The sequence below is a fragment of the Vigna angularis genome, chromosome 3 (genome assembly GCF_016808095.1).
Source record: "Vigna angularis cultivar LongXiaoDou No.4 chromosome 3, ASM1680809v1, whole genome shotgun sequence".
NCBI classification, from domain to species: domain Eukaryota; kingdom Viridiplantae; phylum Streptophyta; class Magnoliopsida; order Fabales; family Fabaceae; genus Vigna; species Vigna angularis.
In genome coordinates, this window is record NC_068972.1 from 17,842,531 (window position 1) to 17,851,310 (window position 8,780).

At 27.8% G+C, this 8,780-nt stretch overlaps 1 pseudogene; it reads left to right on the top strand.

Moving 5' to 3' along the window:
• Positions 1-1,921: 1,921 nt before the first annotated feature.
• Positions 1,922-2,880, top strand: LOC108324647 (U3 small nucleolar RNA-associated protein 6-like; annotated as a pseudogene).
• The last annotated feature ends 5,900 nt before the right edge of the window (positions 2,881-8,780 follow it).

Below are 8,780 nucleotides of genomic sequence, written 5' to 3' on the forward strand. Positions count from 1 at the left end.
ATTGTAGTAAGGTAAGGTTGTTTCTATTGTTTTGTTTTTATTTTTTTTATTTTAATTTTTCTATCTTTCTTGATAATAACTTTATTTAATACTTTCACTATAACATTATTTCATTATAACATTATATACATTATAGTAATATAAAACTACTAAAGTATTATATTATATAATAATAATAATTTACAAGAAACTACAAATTATCGATGAAGAAGATTTTATACTGGGAGAACAAAATTCTATGTATGTTGCTACTTCACCCTTAACCTACGCTGAAACGACTGAAAAAACATCATCCCTAAGCTCATACCATTTTAAGGCGATCATCGCAAAAAAGAAAACCTACACAAACAAATAAAAATTAAATCTCAAACCCTAAACCCTAAACCAGATATCAAATCAGTTAACATATGTTAAAAAAGATTTCGATATCTAATAAATATTTTTTTTTAAATTTTAATAATTATTTAATTTAATTTAATATTTTAATATAATTTAATATATTAAATTAGATTTTATATTATTTTTTTTATTTTCATTATTATTATTTATTTATTTATTTAATATAACTATTATAATAATAGAAATTATATTTTAATTATTATTAAGATGTAAATGTATATTAAATAATATTATAATTTTAAATTAAATTAGATTATTATTAAATTTTAAATTTAAAAAATTTATGAATTGGATTTTGAGATCTGTCTATTAAAGTGCATAATGACATTAATAAAAAAAATTAAAAAATTAAAAAAATTGGAGGTGTAGGATGAGATGTTAGAGGTACAAAGTGAAACACCCTTATTTTAATAATCTTTGAACATTTACTTGTTGTTCCTTTTAATCATCCTTGTGTTGTGTAATGTTGCCTCCCTAATCTTATAAGGGATGCATTGCTAGTGTATCTCTCTAAATCAACTCCATAATATTGAAAAATCCTTGATAGCAAAACTAGAAAAGAAAGATGATAGACAAACAATATTTTTGCCTTTAACATTAACTTAGAAAAGATAGTGTTGGCCAATGCAGTTGAATGCCACTCTTGAATGCATGAATTAACAACATATAATACTCAAAAAGTCGTTCATGAGTACTCTCCCTTGTAGTTTATGCAATAGCAAAAGCCAATTGCATTTCATTCAAAGTTTTAAAGTAGTGCAACCAAGTTTCTCATACAATCAATACAAAGAGAGATTTTGTTGAAGTTTTTCAAACTAGATGAAGACTCATACTCAAGTTTTAGTTTAGCAATGTTTGTCCATGTATACTCATCAATCAAGATTTCAACCCCTTTTACTTTTGAAATGAGTACACTTCCAACAAATTTGTTAGAATAAAAAAGAAGGTTCAACAAAATCTAAAGATAAATTGGTTTAGTTTCAAACTCTTAAAACTTTTCAAAACTTATTTTTAATAAGCCTTGACTGCGTGCATGCGTGTGTAGGTGTGTGCGTGCATGCGTGCGTGTGCGTGTGTGTGTGTGTATATATATATATATATATATATATATTAATGTTGTCAAAACGAATCATCCAGTCCAATCCGATTCGGTTTACCACGAGTTAGTTACTGTCAACCCAACTCGACTCAGAGTGTTGCTCCCTCCACCACCACATACTTCTTCCTGCACCTTTTCATCTCTTTTTTGCCCTTTATTAATATTTAATTTTTATTTTTATTTTTTTACTAAAACTGTAACGGAAGTGGATAAACGAATGTCGACCATGGATATTCACATCCGTTTAAGAAGTAAACGCATATCGACATCCGCTCAACGTTTTCAATAAGAGTCCCAACATGAACAAAACCTTCCTTCTACCTCAACTGACAGAAAGATAGGTTCAGGTTCAAAACTAAAAGCTTTGTAGTTCGTCGTGTTGCTCCTCTGTTTGACGGTGTTCGAAACCAAGCAACATGGCGGATGGTAGATGAGCTTGACGACCTCAAGCAATGTGGTCTCTTCAACTGCCGCGAAATTGCCAAGATTGTGAAGCAGCGACGAAAATTTGAGTACAGGCTGAAGCATTCGTGTCCTCTAAAGTAGGATTTCTTGGCCTATATTGAGTATGAGACTCAACTTGACGCTCTCTGCGAGCTACGCAAGAAGTCCGTAGCACGATAATTTAGAAATCAAGGTAACAAGAAGCTGAAGAAGTCCAAGTCGAATGTCGCCGGCTTGCTTAAGATTATGGAGATTTACGAGCTCGCTTTGAAGCGCTACAAGGGTGACATGGATCTCTGGTTTCGCTATCTCGAGTTTTGCAGGATCAGAGAAAATGGCAGGATGAAGACGATACTTAATCTTGTTTTACTCAATTATTCTCCGAATATTTTCATTGCATTTTCGTTTGGATTCTTCATATATGTGTGTATAACATGTAATTCATCATGTATGTTTGTATATGTGAACAATGTTGTTTTAAATAATATGCAGGCATTGACTAAAGTTATTAGGTTTCATCGAAAGGTTTCGGGAGTTTGGATTTATGTTGCGTCTTAGGAATTTGATTGCAACTTCAATGTTGCGACTGCTCGTGCTTTGATGCAGGAGGGTCTTAGAGTTTGTCCAACTTCGAAAGATCTTTGGGTGGAGTATCTTCGAGTGGAACTTACCTACCTTATAATAAGTTGAAGGCACGAAAGGTTGCTTTGGGTGAGGATGAGGGAACTCTCACCCGTGATGATGAAAAACAATGGAGGGATGAAAACAAAGAGTTGTTCATGTTTCTGGATGAAAAAGTGGAGGGTGATGATATTGATGGAACAAATGTTGGAAGTGATCAATCGAAAATTGAGAAGAAAGAACGAAAAAGGATATGGAGAATGGATTGGAAAGAAACGGATCTGGGGAGGGGGGTGGGGCTGCGCGGATGTGAGTGAAAATGAGAGATAAGAATTTAGGATTTTCATAAAAAAGTAAAAAATAAAAATAAAAATGGTAGTTTTGTAAATAAAATTTTTTTGAGGAGGTACAGAGAGTTATTGGGGTGGTGGAGGGAGTAACTCCCCTCGACTCATTTATTATTGAATTGAAAAAGTTCGAACCTAGCCCGATCCACCACGAGGGATTAAACAGGTTAGCTTTCTGGTTTACTTAATTATAAATTTTCTTTTTTTTAATCTAAAAAAAATTATAATTTTTTTAATTCAAATTTAAATAATTTTACTCTAAAATGACGTTAAACTTAAAAACGTTTAACATATAATTCAAATGTAATAAAAAAACAAACTCAAAAAGCGAATAAATAAGTTTATTATATTGATAATTTTTGTGTCATTCATCCATTTATAAGATTAGCATTTTGAATGAATAAATTTATAATATTTTGCTCTCTTGAAACATATTTTTCTTTATTCCAATTTACAATACAATAAAAATGTTAACTAATAATATTCAAACACAAAATAATAAATAATTAAATTAAACTAGATGAGTTGGTGAGCCAATCCGGTTCACCACGAGTTTAACCTAAGTGAGTCGGGTTAAAAATTGACTCGTATCAAAACATTTCATATTTTTCAAACTCAACCCAACCCGAATCCGTGGTGAACCGGGTTGACCCTCGAGTTCTATCCGATTTTGACAACATTAATATACATACCAACTTTTAAATATAAATTAATTAATTTTAATAAAAAAATTAAAAAAATATGATATTATCATATATTCAATATAAAAATTTATATTTAATATCAAATGTTTAAAAATAAATAATAATTATATAAATTTTAAATCAAAATTTAAATAAATGAAGAAATTATATAAAAATATTACATACTTATACATAAATAAAATTTCATAATAACCAAAACACTAATTAATTTTAAAAATGTTAATAAAATAAAGATGTTAAACTTAAATACATTTAAAAAAAATTATAGAATGAAAACAAATATTCAAATTTAATAATATTTAAAATATTCTATTTTTCTTAAATTATAATGAAATCTCTTTTTATATACATTTATAAAGATTATAGCATACTACTTAAATAAAATTCCATATAAAAATAGAATAAATTAATAGTAAGACGTTAGTATTTTGTTAATAGAATCAATCCACAACTTTTTTTTTTACTTTTCTTTCAAAATTCATCAAACCAACCTTATAATTACCAAGTGTTAATAAAAGAAGTTAAACTAATAATTTCTCTCATCCTTTCTTCCAACTTTACTAATAAAGCACCTTGTAACTCCATAAAATTAAAGCTATGATATTTTGGAGATTCGAGAAAAATTTCTAAATGTCAAATTACTTAAACTGTTAAAAAATAATTTAAATAAACAAAAGTCTATATATAAATCAAAAGTTAAGAATCAAAGAAATAAATAAAAGTTTTTTTAAACTATCTAGTAAATCAACACTTGAAATTGAGAAAGACAAACATTCTTATTTGAAAATAAAAAAATAAAATAAAAGTGAGTAGAAATAATTAAATGTGAGATAAAAATTTATTTTATTCATTTAATTTGATAATACACCTTTTGAATATAGTTACACAAAAGAATATATATATATATATATATATATATATATATATATGAGTTTTTATATTCCTTAATAAACAATAAATGTTTTAATAATCTAAACGAAATTATTTTATATCTAATTAAAAAGTTAAATATTACTCATATTTATATTTATATTTTGTGAATCGGAGAATTCTCCATATTAGACTAATACTTATACAGATTAATTTTTTAGTTAAAAGTTAATTGGAAAAATAGTTTATTTTTTGATTAAAGTTTGACACAATATTTTATGAGATAAATAGAAAGGTAAGTCTTATTTTTGTTTTTGAAGACAATGAAAGATCCATTTTGGCTGTTTATAGTAAGAAGGGGCTGAATGACATCATATCGCAATCCGTTCACACTTCACATGTTACTTAACAGTTTAACCGGTTACACTGCTCTAACTGACAACTTCAATTAATCAATATTATAAGAATTTTTAAGACTATTAATACATATGATTTTAATAATAACTATGGTTATACATGTGGATGATCCACATGATATACAATGGATAGTGCATTTCCATGTCATGCATGTATGATGTAGTATGTCATACTCCATGATCCATGAGTAGCCGACACATTTTTGTTGGAATCATAGTCACGGCTGAGTCAGAAATGGTAAGTAGGGACCACGTTCATGACTGTTCCTTCCTCTCAGAGTCTTAACTCAACAACTTCATCAGAGTCATCAAATTTAAATTTCGTATTTTCATACAACGAATGTTGTTGTTGGCAAAATTTCCTTTTCAACAACTATTGTTTTGTTCTTCATTACATTGCTAAAATTATAACTAGTTAACTACCAAAACCACACTTTTTCTAACAAAATAATATGTTTTCCAACAGAATAGGACCCATTTACAAAAGAAAAGTTTATCAGTATTTTAATTTTCTAATTATACTTGAACATTTGTATTGGTATTTGATACAAATGTAATGAAATTTAAGTCTAATTAGAAATATTCTTACTAAAATCATCTTAAAAAAAGTACGTCTATATATATTTTTTTCTGTTTACAAAATGATGCCTATCTATATCACAAAAGAAAACTGTAATTCACTGAACACTGAATCTGAATGTAGTACAACTTGAAATCTGAATATACTACAACTTCATCCTGCACGAAAATGATTTAACACTGCATTTTGAAATCTGTGTCAGATTTTCTTTACTTTTGTACACCAAAAACAAAAGTAATCATTGCCATTGCTAAATTTCCTTGTTTCCTTACGGTTAAAGAAGACAAGAGTAGAGGAAAATTAAAAAAAAAGATAAAAAAAGTTGGAAATGAGTAGAAAGAGAGATTATTGCCTTTGATTTATATAAAGCTATTTAGAAACAGAAAAATATTTTGTTTTATGAACCTGACAAGAACTTTGGTCCCATGTATATCCATTTATAATTGACAATCAGGGATCACGTAGTTTTTTATGTAGAAAAATGTTTGTGAGTTTGTTTAAAAATTATTATTGATTGATTTAGATTTTTGAAAGAACATCATTTGTGTATAAAGAAAATAAAATCTTTAGAAAAAAACCTTCAAATTGCACCAAAAAAGATAAAAAAAAAGGTGTGAAGATGACGTACCTTTTCAGCTTTCAATATTCCCTAATTCTTCCTTGATAGTTTCCGTTGGCAGAGTTCCTCTAGCGTGATAATTTATTTTTCTCTATACTCTCTCATACATTTTCTATCTCCATTATTTCATAGTGTCTCCCTCCATTTTTCGTCCTTTCCTCCCCTTTTTCTCTATGACAGCGTGCATATTTATATACACATAATAATATTATGAAAATCTTGCCTTAATTGTGAATTAATTGACAATAAAACAAAACAGGAAAAGAATTGCTTTAATTGTGAATTAAATGACAATAAAACAAAATAGGGAAAGAAATAGTCATGATTGCCCGAAAACAAATTAAATAATATTCAAAACATTAATTATCATTATTGTCAGAAACTGATGCAACAAATTATATTAATATACTATTTTAATTATTGTTTATAATTATTAGCATAATATTAATTCAATTTATTACCATATTAAACTAACATTTCAAAAATATTGTGTTTGGTATTATTTTATCCCTTTTTACCCACCATTAATTATTATTCTCTTATTATATTTTTTTTATTTTTATTAATTTACTTATCCGGACGAAATTGGGTGTTGACAATATATATATATATATATATATATATATATATGTCAAAGATTTATTTTTCTTTGTTCCAAATGCCATTGAAATAATATTAAGTCAGTTCACATTTAAGATATTATTCATTTTAAATTTTAGAATTTTATCATAAATTTGTCTTTACAAATATAATAAAAGTTAAAAATAATGTATTTTTTTAATTATACTTTGACTTTGAAAATATATGATATTATTGGATATATCATAACAATGATATTAATGTAAGAAATATAGCAAGTGACTTAATTTTCCGCTAGAGGTCATGGAACAAAGATAAAGGATTCATGGAAATGTTTGTATTAGAATCACGTACGATGAAATCGTACAATCAAATGTTCGTAATATTCAAATGGCAAAGTTTGAAAACCATGGTAGCAGCCGTGGGTTTTGAAAAATTATACTAAACGATAAGTAAAATTATTCATAAAAGATAGCACAAATGAAAATAAACAATACCTAAAAGACAATGATTTCTTAAAACCAGCCATTGAATACAATAATATGTTGAAAATATAGGTCACGATAATACATAGCAAGTTACATAAAAATTACTTTCATATTTTGTTGCTTTCGAATTCGTTACCCATCTCCAAAGATATGTTTTACTTATAAAATGTAACATATGATAGACACACAGAACTACAATAATAATAAAATGTAAGACAATTGTGACGGTTCAACCCACGTAGATTATAATTCGAACGTTGTTACTAAGTGGTCGGAACATAATATGCATGCGATTTGAGTAACTTTACACGTTCACAATTCAAGTAAGTGGTGTGAAAGTGATGAAGCAAGAAATGGAAGATGCGATGTTAACAAAACTATATATAATTATTTGTTGTACACAATTTATAGTTTTGTACATCTTATTAAATAATTTTGAATTATAATTATTAGGGCCATGATTAAGAGGATAATCTTGGACGAAGCTTCCAATTAGAGAGTAATAATGAATCTTAAAATTAAAGATTAGAGAAGGTGTGGGTTGGTTTGGTGTGATGACCTTATCATAAAATCCAAATACCAAAATACGAATCAGATGTAGTAACTAGCTAGGCTTCTAGATCATTCTTGTTCTTTCTTGAATCCTCCTTCTTGAACTCTTCCTAAAAATGTTATGTGTGCTGACGTGGAAGGCAACTGCATCAATACTTTACATGACTCAGCCAACCCACCAAAGCCACATGACAAAAAAGACCTAAACGTCCTCACAACCCAATACACTTTGTACTGTTAGTATTTTATGGAGCAGGCACGAAGATATTTTCAATTATTTTTACATTTCTTTTTTAAATTTAATGGAAAAGCATCATAATCTCTTCAAAAGTTCTCATTTTCGAATTTTACGTTATCGAGAAAAACAAAACTTTTTACGTAATAAAACTTACGTTGGTTAACATGAAATCTATGAAAAGAAATACGGAGATATTGTGGTAAATTTCAAAATATTTTTATATCGGATATTTGTATAAATGATGTATTACAGTGATACATTATTAGTTTTTATTTTGATTGATATTAATTTACCTGTGTAAGTGATGTTTTCTAAAATTGATTTAAATAAAAACTGATGTTACATTAAGATATATAGAAGAAATTAATATATATTTTGTGGCATTTAAAGTATGTGTTTTCCTACTTCCTCCAACTCTCTCATTGCCTCCAACATCATAAAGCACCTAGCCCACTTCCCTAAAACGCCTTTAAACACTAGGTTGTCATGAGAGTAAGTGGCGACCCTCCAATCATGTCACTATATATGTTTGTGACTCACATCTCCATTGCACATATCCTTATTGATATATATATATATATATATTTTGCACATATCCTTATACAGTTCTTCTATCACTTGAATCATCACTTTTGTCACTTGCAACACCATGTCACGATGACGGTTGAATAGATGCAACCATTTGTTTCGAAAAACATACTACCATGGGTGTCGTTTATTATCATTACCAAGATTATTTATACATAAAGGATCGGTTAAATTTTATGTCAATTTCGACATCAAACGTATCAGGAGCTCAGTGAAACATATTCAACTTAGTTAAC